At 36.7% G+C, this 16,814-nt stretch overlaps 1 protein-coding gene across 2 annotated transcripts in view; it reads right to left on the bottom strand.

Moving 5' to 3' along the window:
• The window catches only part of Sytl5 (synaptotagmin like 5), a 211,237-nt gene extending 194,423 nt beyond the window's left edge, over positions 1-16,814 (bottom strand). For both annotated transcript variants that reach the window (XM_048461562.3, XM_085684985.2), the window contains exon 1: positions 16,714-16,814. The gene's annotated coding sequence lies outside the window, so the exon portion shown is untranslated. The remainder of the gene's footprint in view (positions 1-16,713) is intronic.

Below are 16,814 nucleotides of genomic sequence, written 5' to 3'. Positions count from 1 at the left end.
ATCTGTTTGGATGCACACCTTGCTAAGCCTGGATGGAGGGGGGAGGGCCTTGGACTTCCCACAGGGCAGGGTACCCTGCACTCTCTTAGGACTGGAGGGGGAGGGAAGTGGGAGGAGGGGACAAAGTGGAGATTTTTATTGGTATTACTTATAAAGTAATAAAAAAGAATACAAAAAGAAACATAGCCTGTTACTACACAGAGAGGACCAGGAAGTGAGGGACCACCCACCCAGCGGGTCACCCCACTCTCTAGATCCTCCATATCAGAGCAAAGCCCAGGGCCCCTCCCCCACCTGCCTCAGCTTCTAGCTAGACAGCTAGCTTCCTGCAGGAAGGCTGCTTTAACACCCCTACCCCATTGATCAGACCCTGTAAGCTACAAGTCCCTCTCTGTACCCAAACCCTCTTATCCCCCCCACCCTCAGTGAAATTCAGAAACACAGCCTGGAGTGACCACCCACCCAGTGGGACACCCCATTCTCTAGGTCCTCCATACCAGGGCAAAACCTAGGGTTCTTCCCCCACCTGCCTCAGCTTCTCTAGCTAGCCAGCCAGCTGGTAAACTTCCTGCAGGTAGGTTGCTCCAACAGACAATTTATCAAACCTTGCAAGTCCTGCAAGTTACAAGTCCTGCTCTACCCCCAAACACTCCTTTCCCCCACAACCTCAAAGGAACTCTGAAACACAGGCTGTGACTACACAGAGTGGACCAAGAGAGCAGACCTAGAGAGCAGGACAAGAAAGCAGGCCAAGAGAGACCTCAGTGGCTCCCTGAGACACAGACAATGACAGTACAGAGAAGATCAAGAACAGTTCCCAAAGACACAGACAGTTACAGCAAGGATTGGACCAAGAAGACACCAATTGAAGGAAGACGTGGGTAGATGCCAATGCAAGAATTCATCCAACAACCTAAAAAAACCACATGGTAACACCAGAACCCAGTGGTCACACAACAGGAAGACTTGATCATCCTAACCCAGAAGAAGCAGAAGAAAATGATTTTAAACATAACTTTATGAGGATGATGAAGACCTTTAAAGAGGAAATGAAAAATTCCCTTAAAGTAATGGAGAAAAGGGCGAACAAAAAATGGAAGAAATCAATAAAGAAAAGAATCCAATTGAAGAAATCAATAAATCAAAGAAATCCAATAAAACAAAGAGAAAAAAAACAATCAAGCAGGTGAAGAAAACAGTTCAAGACTTGAAGACTGAAATAGAGGCAATAAAGAAAACACAAACTAAGGAAATTTTGGATATGGAAAATCTGGATAAATGAACAGGAACTACATAGGCAACCATAACCAACAGAATACAAGAGATGGAAGAGAGAAGAATTTCAGGTGTTGAAGATATTATAGAGAAAATAGATTCATCGGTCAAAGAAAATATTAAATTAAACAAACTCTTAATACAAAAACATCCAGGAAATTTGGGGCACCATGAAAGACCAAAACTAAGAATAATAGGGATAGAAGAAGGAGAAGAATTCCAGCTCAAAGTCACAGAGAAGGGATATCCCTATAAAATATATAATAATCAAAATGCAAAACATACAGAATAAAGAAAGAATATTAAGAGCTGTATAGGAAAAAGATCAAGTAACATATACAGGCAGACCTATCAGAATTATACTCTTCTCAATGGAAATTATTAAAGCCAGAAGGTCCTGGAGAGATGTGCTGCAGACACTAAGAGACCATGGATGCAAGCTCAGTCTTCTATACCCAGAAAAGCTTTAAATCACATTAATGGAGGAAAAAAAGATACTCCATACCTATCCACAAATCCAGCCCTCCTAAGAGTTTTAGAAGAAAAACTCCAACCCAAAGAAGCTAACTGCACCCACAAAAATGGCAGGCAACAGATAACCTCACACAAGCAAACCCCAAAGAAGAGAAACACAAAAACACTACCACCGAAAAATAACAGGAATTAACAACCACTGGTCGTTAATATCTCCTAATAACAATGGACTCAACTCACTAAAAAGGCATGGGCTAAGAGAATGGATATGAAAGCAGGATCCATTCCTCTGCTGTATACATGAAACACACCTCAACCTCAAAGACAGACATTACATCAGAGTAAAGGGTTGGGAAAAGATTTTCCAGTCAAATGGACTTAAGAAACAAGTGAGTGTAGCTATTCTTTTATCTAATAAAATAGACTTAATACTAAGATTAATCAGAAGAGATGGAGAAGGATATTTTATACTCATAACAGGAACAATCTTTCAAGATGAAGTCTCAATCCTGGACGTCTATGCCCCAAAGGCAAAATATGTAAAAAAAAAATTAATAAAGCTTAAATTGCACATCAAACCCCACACACGAATAGTAGGAGACTTCAACACCCCACTCTCCCTAACAGACAGGTCAACCAGACAGAAACTTAAAGAGAAATAAGAGAACTAACAGATGTCATGACTCAAGTGGACTTAAGAGACATTTACAGAACATTTCACCCAAACACAAAAGAATTTCACCCAAACACAAAACCTTCTTCTTAGCACCTCATGGAATCATCTCTAAAATTGATCACATACTCAAGTAACAAAGAAAACCTCAACAGATTTTAAAAGATTGGAATAACCCCCAGTATCTTATCAGATCACCATGGTTTAAAGTTAGAATTTAACAACAACACTAATTGCAGAAAGTATACAAACTCAAGAATTTGAACAGTGCCCAATTAAACCACCCCTGTGTCAAGAAAAGACAAAGAAAGAAACTAAAGACTTCCTAGAACTCAACAAAAATGAAGGCACAGTGTACCCAAACCAATGGGACACTAAGAAAGCAGTGTTAAGAGGACAGTTTATATCACTAAGTGCCTACATAAAGAAAGTAGAGAAAACTCATGCTAATGACTTAACAGCACACCTGAAACCTCTAGAACCAATAAAAGCAGACTCACCCAGGAGGAGTAGACAAGAGGAAGTAATAAAATTGAGGGCTGAAATCAAGAAAATAGAAACAAACAAAGCAATACAAAGAATCAATGAAACAAAGAGATGTTTCTTTGAGAAAATTAACAAGATGGACAAACCTTTACCAAATTAACAAAACCAGAATGAAAAGGGGGACATAACAACAGACACTATGGAAATCCAGAGACCCATTAGGTCATTCTACAAAATCTGTACTCCAAAAAATTGGAAAATGTAAAAGAAATGTAAAACAATTTTCTGGATAGGTACCACATACCAAAATAAAATCAAGACCAGGTGAATTATTTAAATAGGTCTATAACCTGCAAGGTTTTAGTAGCAGTCATCTAAAGCCTCCCAACCAAAAAACCCCAGAGTCAGATCATTTCAGTGCAGAATTCTAACAGAACTTTAAAGAAGAGTTAGTACCTATACTCCTCAAATTGTTCTGCATAATAGAAAAAGAAGAAACATTGCCAAATTCTTTTTATGAGGCTACAATTACCCTGATACCAAAACCACACAAAGACTCAACCAAGAAAGAGAATTACAGACCAATCTCACTATGAACATAGATGCAAAAATACTCAATAAAATACTGGCAAACTGAATCCAAGAACACATCAAAAATTTATCTACCAAGATCAAGTCAGCTTCATCCCAGAAATGTAGGGATGGTTCAACATATAAAAATCTATCAATGTAATCCACCATATAAATAAACTGAAAGAAAAGAACCATATGATCATCTCATTAGATGCTGAAAAAACATTTGATAAAATCCAACACCCCTTCAAGAATGATAAAGGTCTTGAAGAAATCAGGGATACAAGGAACATATCTAAACATAATGAAAGCAATATACAGCAAGTCAACAGCCAACATCAAATTAAACAGAGAAAAACTCAAAGAGGTTCCACTAAAATAAGGAACAAGACAAGGTTGTCCACTTTCTTCATATCTATTCAACATAGTTCTTGAAGTTCTGGCTAGAACAAAAAGACAACAAAAGGAGATCTAGGGGATTCAAATTCAAAAGGAAGAAGTCAACATAACTGACCCCAAAAACCCTTCTACAGCTGAAAAAAAAACCTTTGGTAATGTGGCAGGATACAAGATCAACTCAAAAAAATCAGTAGCCCTCCTCATACAAATGCTAAAGAAACTGAGATAGAAATCAGAGAAACACTACCCTTCACAATAGCCACAAATAACATAAAATACCTTAGGTAACACTAACAAAAAGGTGAAAGGCCTGTTAGGCAAGAACTTTAAGTCTTTGAAGAAACTGAAGAGGATACCAGAAAATGAAAAAATCTCCCATGCTCTTGAATAGGTAGAGGTAGGATCAAGATAAAAAAAAATAGCAATCCTAACAATTCTATAGATTCAGCAATCACCATTGAAATCCCACACAATTCTTCACAGACCTTGAAAGAACAATAATCAACTTCATATGGAAAAACAAAAAACCCAGTATAGGCAAAACTATCCTGTACAATAAAGGAACTTCTAGAGGCATCATCATCCCTGACATCAAGCTCTATTACAGAGCTACAGTAATGAAAGCAGCTTGGTATTGTCATAAAAACAGACAGGTTGACCAATGGAATTAAACCAAAGATCCGGATATTAATCCACATATTTATGAACACCTCGTTTTTGAAAAAGAAGCTAAAGTTATAAAATGAAAAAAAGAAAGCATCTTCAACAAATGGTGCTGGCATAACTGAATGTCAGTATATAGAAGAATGCAAATAGTTCCATATCTATCCCCATGCAAAAATCTCAAATTCAAATGGATTAAAGACCTCAATATAAACCCGACCACACTAAACCTGATAGAAGAGAAAGTAGGAAGTAACCTTCAATGCATGGGCACAAGAGACCACTTCTTAAACATGACACCAGTAGCACAGACACTGAGAGCAACAATAAATAAATAAATCAACAAAAAGTTTCTCCTGAAACTGACAAGCTTCTGTAAAGCAAAGGACACAGTCAATAAGACAAAAAGGCAGCCTACTGAATGATAAAAGATCTTCACCAACCCCACATCAGACAGAGGACTGATCTCCAAAATATGCAAAGAACTCAAGAAATTAAGCATAAAAATCCTAAATCATCCAATTAAAAATGGGGTACAGAACTAAACAGAGAATTTTCAACAGAAGAATCTCAAATGGCTGAAAGACACTTAAGGAAATGTTCAACATCCTTAGCCATCAAGGAAATGCAAATCAAAATAACTCTGAGATTTCACTTACACCTGTCAGAATGGTTAAGATCAAAAACACCAATGATAGCTTATGCTGGAGAGGATGGGGAGATTCTCCCCCATTGCTGGTGAGAATGCAAATTTGTACAACCACTCTGAAAATCAGTATGGTGGTGCCTCAGAAAACTGGGAATCAACCAAACTCAGGACTCAGCAATACCACTCTTGGGCATATATTCAAAGGATACTCAATCATACTACAAGGACATTTATTCAAATATGTTCAAAGCAGCATTATTTGTAATAGCCAGAACCTGGAGACAACCTAGATACCCCTCAAGAGAAGACTGGATAAAGAAAATATGGTACGTTCACACAATGGAGTACTACTCAGTGGTAAAGAACAATGACATCTTGAAATTTACATGCAAATGGATAGAACTAGAAAGAAACCCATCCTGAATGAGGTAACCCAGACCCAGAAAGATGAACAAGATATGTACTTACTCATAAGTGGATACTAACTGTAAAGCAAAGGATAAAAAGCCTGTAGTCCATAACTCTAAAGAAGCTAAGTAACAAGATGAACCCTAAGAAAAACATATATAGATCTACTTGGAAAGGGTAAATAGACAAGATTGCCTAAAAAAATATAGGAGTATGGAGTGAGGGGGAGAAGAGAGGGTGGAAGGGGCAGGGGGAGGTAGGGAGGGGGAAGGAGAACTTGAGGTAACAGGACAGTAGAGATGGAGGAAGGACAGAGAGAGATGAGAGCAAGGAAAGAGATACTTTGATTGAGGGAACCATTATGTGGCTATCAAGAAACCTGGCTCTAGAGAAATTCCCAAGAATCCACAAGGATGACCCCAGCTAAGATCCTAAGCAATAGAGGAGAGGGTGCCTGAACTGGCCTTGTCCTGTAGTCAAATTGATGAATATCTTAAATGTCATCATAGAACCTTCATCCAGCAACTTTATCCAGAAACAGAGGCATCAGAGCACTGGGCTGAACTCCCAAAGTCCAGCTGAAGAGTGGAAGGAGGGAGAATATAAACAAAGAGGTCAAGACCATGAAGGGTACACCCACTGAAACAGTCTACCTGAGCTAATGGGTGCTCACTAACTATAGCCCAACAGGGAAGAAAGCAGCATAGGCCCAAACTAGACTCTCCGAGTGTCGTCCACAGTTGCATGGCTGGGAAAGACTGTGGGACCACGGGCAGTGGCACCAGGATTTATCCCTGCTGCTTGTACTGGCTTTTCGGGAACCTATTCTCTTTGGATGTATACCTTACTTAGCCTAGATATAGTAGGGAGGACCTTGGACCTTCCCCAAAGCAATGTGCCTTACCCTCTCTGAGTGAACAGGGGGTAGGTGGAGGGAGTGGGAGGAGGGGAGGGAGTGGGAACTGGGACTAGTATGCAAAATGAAAAAAAAGATAGTTTTTCTCTTTTTTTAAAAGAATAAAATTTAAAAAAAGAATAAAATTTAAAAAAGAGTCAATTCATGTTCTAAGGTCTTGCTTTATAAACATTAACTGATTCAATCTTCACATGACCTCTTTTAGTTAGATTTATTATTTCTAAATTACAAATAAGGAAAATAAAGTAAAGAGGCATTCAATCACTTTCCCATGGCTACAGAGTTTATAAGTGGTGAAGTTAGGATTCAAATCATGATTAACTGCCTCTAATGATGCTATTCCTTTTATTGTTATCGATGCTCCATGATTTGGGCAATTCTGAAACAACATGTTTAGTTCATCTCAGGTCCATTACTGTCAAACCTGGGGCCAGGGACTGCTTCTGCTTTTTGCCTTCTTCTTGTGTACACTGATCAAGTTAGAAAGCTATCTACTGGAGTGAACTTTAAACTTTGTGATAACATTGTTTCTCTTGGCTGGGCAGATATGACAACCTTATTCTTGGCCTTGAGCCAAAAATATTCTCAATTTCCTCAATTTGGAAGGATCATAATGACAAGACATTTTAAAAAAAAGTATAGGCTGGCAGTGCCTGAAAGACACTTACCTAGTCATTGTGCACTCAATCACCATACCATATTATACAATTATATATGTGTGTGTATCATAGTAGCTATCATTATACATGTGTAACACATAGATTTGTGTGTGCATATATATATATATATATAATAGTTACATATATTCCATTTTTCATAGCTAATCTTTTATCAGTGCTCATAATTCATTCTTTGGAAAATACACATCTGTACTAAAAAATTGACAAAGATGAGTTGCTATATATGAAGACATACTTGAAAAATGAAAGGTGTACCATAGAAATGTATATTCTCTCAATCCTTTTATACTTGGAGGGGTGACAACATGTGCTTTGTGAACTATTTAGTGATGGTTTGAAAAGTGCCCATCGCCGTGTGTCTGTGTGTTTGCATGTGTATGTGTTTATATGTATGTATATATTTTTATATAATATTTAGAAATTTTACATCCTGTTATTATTCACATTTTCCTTTGAGGTTGTTAGAAAAATTAAAATAAAAGAGGTATTTTTTCTGCAATAGATAATTTAGGAAATACCACTGGTATGGGAGAATTGTCTGTATTCTGTCAATCATATCTTAATAAAACACTGATTGGCCAGGCAGGCAGTATAGGAGGGAAAGCCAGACAGGAAGTAGGGGTGGAGCAAAGAGACTGGGAGTATTCTGGAAGCAGAAGCTCCCTCAGTGACTCCTGCGCAGACCACCAAAGAGGCAACATGTAAGCTGTCACACTGAGAAAGGTACTGAGCCCGTGTGGCTAACATAGATCAGAATAATGGGTTAAGATAAGTCATAAGAACTAATAAGTAGCCTGACCTAATGGACCAATCAGCTTTATAACTTATAGAGTTCTCTGTGTGATTGATTTTCCTTGGGAGTTGCCGGCTGTGGGGTACCGGGTGGGACAGATACCCCAACAAGCCAGCCTCATATTACATACCACTATAAGGTTGTCTTCAATATATTTGTTTTGAATATATTTCAAGTTCTGCATTTTTTCTACAAATATCAGCTTCTGGAGGTCTGACTATTTGAATTTTTTCTTAGTATAGAGAAGACAGAGAATATAAAATTGGAACAACTTTCTCTGACTAAAGAAAGAAAGTATAGCTGTAGACTTCAGGTTACAGATGAATGAAATTGGCGAAGGTCTGGTGCTCCTTGGTTTCTGTAAGCACAGAGGGATTGGGAAGCTAAGACGAAGGAGGAAGAAAAGTTGAGGGGTGAATGGAATGGGAGTGCTGAAGTGGCCAATAGACCTAAGAAACCTTGAATATTGGGTTCCTAGAAAATGCAAGAGCCCTTTGCAAAAAAAGAAAATTATTTACAGAAAGCCTACCAGTAAGATGCTAGAGTCAAATTAACAAGAGTTTTGCAGATTTCAATGTAGGCTAAGAGCAAAGACGAAAGATTGAAACTGCAGAAGTGGAAAAATAGATGCCAGGAAGAATCCATCTAAAGTTACTTATGTTCATCAATGTGACACCAAACTCTTGGTCAAAGTTAGGTCTCAAATGTGTGAGCTATAGGATCTCAAGTGTGTGACTGAACTTCTATATATACCTTGATACCACAGAAACTAATTGACTAATACTTGAGAAATGAAAAATCCTCTGAAAATGTGAGCAGTTTCTATTATTACCAGCAACATTGCACCTACCTTTCAAGTTTGCAGACCTAGGCTAATATTTTCCCCTAATAAAATGAAGTTTCTACTATATTTCATCTCAGTTGCTCATGAACATATTTTATGGGACTGAGAGCTAACATGGCTACATCTTCCTATGGTGTTTAAGCCCAGAGCCAAACATATGCCTTTTACTCACAATTACAAAGGTATACAGGAATTTTCTTGAAAGATAATCAGTATCCATTTGAATTTTTGTGATTTAGATATGAATGCACGTGTGCACACACACATACACAGGAGGGAGGGAAGGAGGGAGGGAAGTAGGAGGGAAGGAGAAGAGAGGACAGAGTCCAACAAAGAGAGAAAGATGATGAAGAAATAAAATGCAAAACTGAACTAGAAAACAGAGCATTCATTTTTCATGTAGTTAAGATAAAGAGCAATTTCCCAATTACAAGGAATCAGTCTTCATTACAAACTGAGTTTTCAATATACATGGAGCTCTACTCAGAATATAGATCATATTATTTGTCTGTTTACACCTACAATTTTGTGTGTGGTGTTATGAATCAAATTCAAGGCCTTGAACATGCAAGTTGAGGCCCTACTACCAAGCAACATCTTCAACTCCTACAAACATCTTTGTATACAGCCTTATTTGCTGAAATTTTTAAGGAAAAATGATGGCCTGTTTGGACTATGATTTTACTGTTTTGTTTGAAACTATTTAATAATATTAACTTCAAAATGTTAAATTATTCTGGATCTTGGGAACCTCAATATGTTTTTTTCTAGATCTGTTCATTTGCCTGCAAATTTCAAGATGTTGTTATTCTTTTCTGCTGTGTAGTACTCCATTGTGTAAATGTACCACATTTTCCTTATCCATTCTTCAGTCGAGAGGCATTTAGGTTGTTTCAGTTTCTGGCTATGACAAACAATGCTGTTATGAACATAGTTGAGCACATGTCTTTGTGGCATGATTAAGCATCCTTTGGGTATATACCCAAAAGTGGTATTACTGGGTCTTGAGGTAGGTTGTTTCCTAATTTTTTGAGAAATCGCCATACTGATTTCCAAAGGGGCTGTACAAGTTTGCACTCCCACAAGCAATGAAGGAGTGTTCCCTTTACCCTACAACCTCTCAAGCATAAGTTGTCATCAGTATTTTTGATCTTGGCCATTCTGACAGGTGTAAGATGGAATCTCAGACTTGTTTTGATTTGCATTCCTCTGATGGCTAATGATGTTGAACATTTCCTTGAGTATCTTTCAGTCATTTGAGATTCATCTGTTGAGAGTTTTATGTTTAGGTATGCACCTCATTTTTTATTGAATTATTTGTAACCCAGACCCAGAAATACAAATAATATGTGGCTTTTAGACATAAGACAAAGAAAAACCAGCCTAAAATCCATAACCCCAGAGAACCTAGACAAGAAAGAAGACCCTAAGAGAGACATACATGGATCTACATAGGAAGGAGAAAAAGACAAGATCCCACTGAGTAGATTGGGAGTGTGGAGGTCACAGGAGAGAAAAGAAGGGGAGAGGGGAGGAAAAGAGAGGAGTGGAGAAAAATGTGCAGAGCAATTTTTTTAAAAAAGAAAATGAACAGAGAGAAAACAAGAATTATTCATTGGCAAATTAACTAGCGTTTTCCTACAAGGAGCTGGTAAAACACTAATAAAATGCCTTTTGTTTTTTGAAAAATATTTTAAATCATACATTAATTTTACCTAGACTTCATACCAGAAGATAAAAACTGTCAGTGTCTAGATGTGCAACTCTCTGAAATATGTATCAAGGTATTGACTAGACTATGTGAATTAGACATTTTAACAAGTGATTTGAAATAGAAGAATGTGTTGGTTTTGGCCATGTGTTTACCAAGTGGGTTGTTATTGAACATCCATTTTATGATCCATAGAAACGTATGTGTTTATATTTAAAGACTGTTTTTCAATCCTACCCTAGTATGATATGGTGGCTATGTTCCAAGTTTGATTTCTCGTAAACATTCCGTCCACCTGTTACAACAGCTCAGTTCTAACTTCTAGTACAGTGTATGACTCCAATTCTTTGAAAACATGAGCAGCATTAAATACTTTTAAGAATTTTATCATGTGGTTGAGGATTTTAACTGCTTTAGAATGGTGTTGATTTCAGGGTTGCTTTCTTGTTAATTTTCCTAGTTCCTTCCAAGTTCTGATGTCTTGGAAACATTTTCTGACTGCACACCACTAAAATAAAAATGCCACTGAAGTCTATTTACATGAACCACCAGCCCTTAAATGAACAGGATACATTCTTAATGTAGGAACATAGTGTTTCCTGACATTCTGTTCAAAAGAGTAAATTGAATTAGCTTGGATAAGTCAACTGTTACAAGAAATGGAAACTGCTAAATTAAACTTTAACAAGAGTTACAAATATGCTGAGTTCCAAATGAGTAAAGTCATTAAGACCTCGGCCAATGAAGGTAAGTTTGACTTTAATATTTTTGTTCAGTGAAGAGGAAAATGAAGTAAAAGCTTATTTATTGATGCATTTTATAAAGATTACAGAGAAAATTAAAAACTCAGGTTTGAGAGAGCATTTAAATGAACAGGAAGTAATTAAAACAGGACATGATGTGCCCATAAATACGTAGAGTCATGTGAATTTAAGAAGAGATTGAAAATTGTTTAAAACACTGACGTCAAATAAGAAGTAGGAACAAAGTGGCATTGCAAAAAAAGGATCTGAACTTGTTTTCTAATTTGAAACAGTGTCTCTCTAAGTAGCTCAAGCTGGCCTTGAACTTGTGATCCCATTGCTTACACCTCTTCAGTACTGAGACTCCACATATAAAACTACATGTTTACACCTTGAACTTTAAAATGTTAGTGAGGAAAAAGTGAAAACTAATAGAGACTTATGGAAATATCTTCATGGCTAACAGCATTAAGCACAGGAAATAGCATGTAGGAAATAGAAAGCATCAGTACTGGAAATATTTAATTCTAAAATATAGTCATAGATGAAAAAACTCAGACTCTTTTTTTACCCACAACTAGATATTGGAAGAATTAATGTTAATATTATTTAAAGTCATGATGGTATATGTCTATAACCGTAGTACTTGGGATGCTGAGGCAGAAGGATCTCAAGTTTAAGGTCAGCCTGGGCTACATAGCAAGACTCCTTTTCAAAAAATAATTTGAATACTTTTAATCTGTTATGAAAAGAATATTAGACATGGAATACTACACATCAAAGCTGGACATGATGGCTCACATATGTAATCTCTGTGCTCAGGTAGATCTCTATGAGTTCAAGGCCAGCCTGTAAAGTCTATAAAGTGAGTTTCAGGCCAGACAAAGCAACACAGCAAGACCCTGTCTCAGACAAATAAAACTAAAAAAACCCTACAAATTAAAAAAACAACTTGGAACCATAAATTGTGATAGCAGTTAAGCATTTCAGGTTCTGGAATATAAAAGCCCTGAAATAATATCACTCCAGAGCTGAGAATATGAGATCTACTGAGCTGCCTAGATTTGAAGCCTGATTAAGCGGCCAGCCCATTAATAGTACATAAGCTCGATGATCTGCAGATGATTCTTATGTAAAATGGCATGATGATGCCTGTGTCATGGCATTCTTATGAGAATTAAATGAGTTTTTAAAATTTAAGCAATTAAAAGGCACCGTCTGAAATACTCTGAGTGTCAATTTTTTTCTTTCAGCATGAAAAGCAAAGCAATCTCATCTGAGGGAACTAGCATATACTACTAAGAAAACACCTTGATTGGTATGAACATTGAGGTTAACGGTCTTCCCAAGATCCCTTCAATCTGAATACACAAGACCCATACTAGGCAAAGGGGTTTCCAGAATAGAAAGAACAGCTTGCCTACTTTGCTAACATTTGGATATTTTGAGTACTGACATTTTGACTCCATAGCAAACTGACATATTTCATGACCTTAAAGAGTACATATTGTCTTTGAGCCCCATCAGACTGCCTCTTTGATGACACATTACTCTCTTCTGCTCCAATTTTGATGGGAGAGACTATGGTAGGTATAGATATCCATCCACTCTGGGGTTCTGTATTCCCATTCTGGAGGCACCCAACTCTCCCCTGGTGCTTCAATTCTAGGAAATTGCTCTCACCTTGTACTCCACTGTCATCCAGAACCTCTTCCATAATTTTAGAAGGTTTACTTTATTATACCAGTCATGTTTTCAAGTATTTTACATTGACAACAGCTTTTAACTTTACAACATTATGTGAGTGTACCCATTTTTCAGGTGAGGAAACAATTTTACACAGCTGATTTGCAGCATCCCTGGGATGCAAACTTATGTTACCCGGCATTTTTTTTTCATCCCAGATTTACTGTATTCCTTCACATAGATAAGAATTTAGGCTGTAGGCCCTAGTCCTAAGTTATTCTAAGAAATGAAATTCTTACTGTAATATTTATACAATGCTTGACACTACAAAATGACTTTGGTAAAACACAAGAGAACTTTCATGATCTCACTCCTCGTGATCTTTGTGTAAGGATGAATGAGTATGAGGTAAACGAGACTAACAGAGAGTATAATGGAGGTAGTGATTGGCAGAATTCTATCTTTAACCTGGGTCTTTGACTATGTTCTTCCTAACAACTCCATTATTCTGTTTCCAGGGCTCAGAAAAAAAAAGTATCTATGAGTAACAGACATGTGATGGATATATGCCCTAGACAGAATTTTGAATTCTAGAAAGTTCTTAAACTTAAGGAAGAAAATAACTACAAAATAAAAAAGAAAAGAAAAATGACAGAAAGGGAACATGGGAATGATAACCACTAGATGGAAGAAATAAAAATAAAAATATTTGGTAGTAGGTTGGGTACAAAGGAAGAAAATATGTCTCTAAGGTTTCAAATATGAAAAAACATATCATGAATGTCATTGTCAAGAACACAGATGAAAAGGAAAGCATTGGACACAAAGACAGCGAGTGATGTTAGCTGAATAGTTATGAATATCAGGTGAAGTTGCACATGTAACTGGAAAAATATATAGCTGATGGAAAGATAATGTCTGAAGATGAGCAACCACTTTGAGGTGACACTTAAGACTGTGGGGAGCAGCACTCAGGGCACAGAGGCAAGAAGATCAGGAGTTCAAGGCTATTCTTTGCTACATAGCAAGTTCAAGTCTAACCTGGCTTCCCTGTTGTTCATCTTGACAACAAACCACAGGCAAATAAAATAAATGGTTCGAAGCTTAAATGCCAAACTAACAGTAGAAATCCACATGCAAAATACAAGAAAAAGAAAGGGAGACAAAAGGGAAAGTGATAGGAAAAGGGTGAATAAACAGTGAACAGAAATAGAGAAGAAAGGGGATATTTCAAGACATAAGAAGCAATCTTAAATGTCACGTATGGCAAAGGAGACTAACTCCATTATTCTGTTTCCAGGGCTCAGGAAAACAAGAAATCTATGAGTTATAGACATCTGATGGATATATGGCCTAGGGAGGATTTTGAATTCTAGAAAGTTCTTAAACTTACGGAAGAAAAAATTAAAGAATTAAAAAAAACAGAACGAAAACTTGAGAAAGGATAGCCACTAGATTAAAGAAGTAAAAATTGAAGAAAATCAAATTAAACAAAACTACAACTGGATACACAGCAGCATGACATGGTGCTTGGAAGTTCAGTGCCCATAAAATGAACAAGATAGATGTGACATCATAGGGGAATTTAAACAGAAGTTCAATATTAAAAGAGAAAGTGAGATGACAGTTGGGTCATCTTGTATGAATTATCTCTTAGAAGTTTTTTTCTGAAGGACAAGAGAATCCATATTAAACAAACATTCTTTACTATTAAACTATATGTTTATCACCTTTGTCAGTGCTAAGGATTAGACCTAATTGGCAGTGGCTGCATTATTTTGCTATTTGGTCTCATTAAATTGTTCAATAAAGCCTTGTATTCACTCTGTAGCCTGGGTAGGCCTTGAGATTCCAACCCTTATTCTTCTACCTTCCTACTGTCTGCTGTTATGAGTCTGTGCCATCAGGCATGGTTGCGTTCTGTTTCTCTAAGAGCTCTACCCTCTGTCAGGTTTTCTTCTGGAACTAAAGCTAGCCACTAGTATTGTTCACCCTGCAATGGGGTCTCTTGGTTTACTGATGTCTTTAAAGAAGAATCAGAAGTCCATGATGGAACATGCAGAGAAAACATAATCAGAAGTTATGAAGAAAGAGATCAAAAGGAACAAAACAACCCATAGAATGGGATTGCTTGGGAATGAAACCAGACTGGGGAGTTCTGTGAAGTCAACCAAGATGTGTGAATTTGAGTGGGAAGGAGATGGCAACATATGGATGTACAAAAATGGCTACAAGCAAGTCAGAAACAGAAAATACTAAAGATGACTAATCATGTGTTTACGCATGTTGGCAAAACAGTCATAACGTATGCCATGGTGTGATGGAGTTAGGCAAATAAACTGCTCATTTCCCATACTTTACAGCAGCACTTTCCATACCTTCTCTTCACATACTAAATAATTGGAAGATAGTAGTTACAACAAAAATACTAAATGTGTTCCAAAACATGAAGTAGTGGGAAACAAACCCAATTAGAAGACTTATCAAATGTGGATAAATTGAAGGGTAACACAGCTAATACACAAATTGACTAGCAGAGAATTTCAGGAGGCTGTAAATACACTGACAAAATGAATTTCAGCAACTGAAATACAAATAAGATTATTTCTCAGTTTCTCATCTTTTTGACACTAGTTGTTCATATGTATACATGTATCGACATGTGTGTTTATCTGTTGACATAGGGACTTAGGAATTATATAGTACTTATGAGTTCTATAATAGTTAAGGGTTTCACTAGAGTAATAGAATGATTTCATGTATATAAGTCATCGTGTATAAACTGTAATAGTCATTCACAGAAGCTGCTGCCAAGTCCGCTCATGAATAAAGTTCAAAATGAAAATCTTTAATTCCTTCATTTATATTATTTTATAGTACTTTACATACATTTTCACTTATAACCTTATATGTTCAACCATTCTCTAATGTTTTAAATAAACTCCTATTGTCTCTAAGTATACAGTTTGATACAATATTGCAAGAATATTTTCAGCAATTCATGGTAGATCCTGTAAAACAATAATGTCAGCATTGTTTCATAGACCGGAGATTTGCCACAATTTTTTGGCTACTGTGGGATGCATAGTGAGCCTCTACTACATGAATTTCATTTATAAAAAGGAAAGTAGCAATCCTAATTAAAACACTCTATATTAAAAAAAAATACGATGAGTTGAAGTTAGGTTGAGTTACAGAGTAAGTTCCAGAGGGGGCTGCAAGTGAGAAACCATGTGTCAAACAAAGAAACCATAGACAATACAAAAGAGATTGGTGTGAATGTAAATATAATTTAACAATTCCAATTACAATATCTGAGATTTCAAATAAATGAAAGAAATTCAGAACAAAAGAACCCTCTATCTTATATGGAGAGAGGCATGGAAACTCTTTGGCAAAATGACCAGCACTTTTGCTATGAACTTGATGTATTTTTGTCATTAGGATGCCTACTGGGTTTTAGAGATGTTGACTTTTTAGTAGACTCTACCATAAGATTTCAATTTGAACAATGAATTAAGAAAACACTTAAATTTTTCACCCAAAGCCATACAGCTCTCAGTAGTGAAACACCCCCTTTCTCTATTTTCTACTTTAGGATGAAACCCAATATCAAGTGATAGAAAGAATTGATTTTTTTTCCCTAACCAAGAAACTTTTGCCCACCTGAAATAATTGCAAAACACAAAAATCAAGAAACCAAATATCCCACTAGAGGTCCTTAAGGAAATCATTCTTACCTTAGTAAGGTTAGAAAGCTTTTGTAGGCTCATTTTCCTTACAGCCACACAAACTGTACTGGACTACTTGACCCTCAGGAAGTCCTACGAGCAGGAACTTG

The sequence above is a fragment of the Myodes glareolus genome, chromosome X (genome assembly GCF_982192425.1).
Source record: "Myodes glareolus chromosome X, mMyoGla1.1, whole genome shotgun sequence".
Lineage (NCBI taxonomy): Eukaryota > Metazoa > Chordata > Mammalia > Rodentia > Cricetidae > Myodes > Myodes glareolus.
This window is presented reverse-complemented; position numbering and strand designations above follow the sequence as displayed.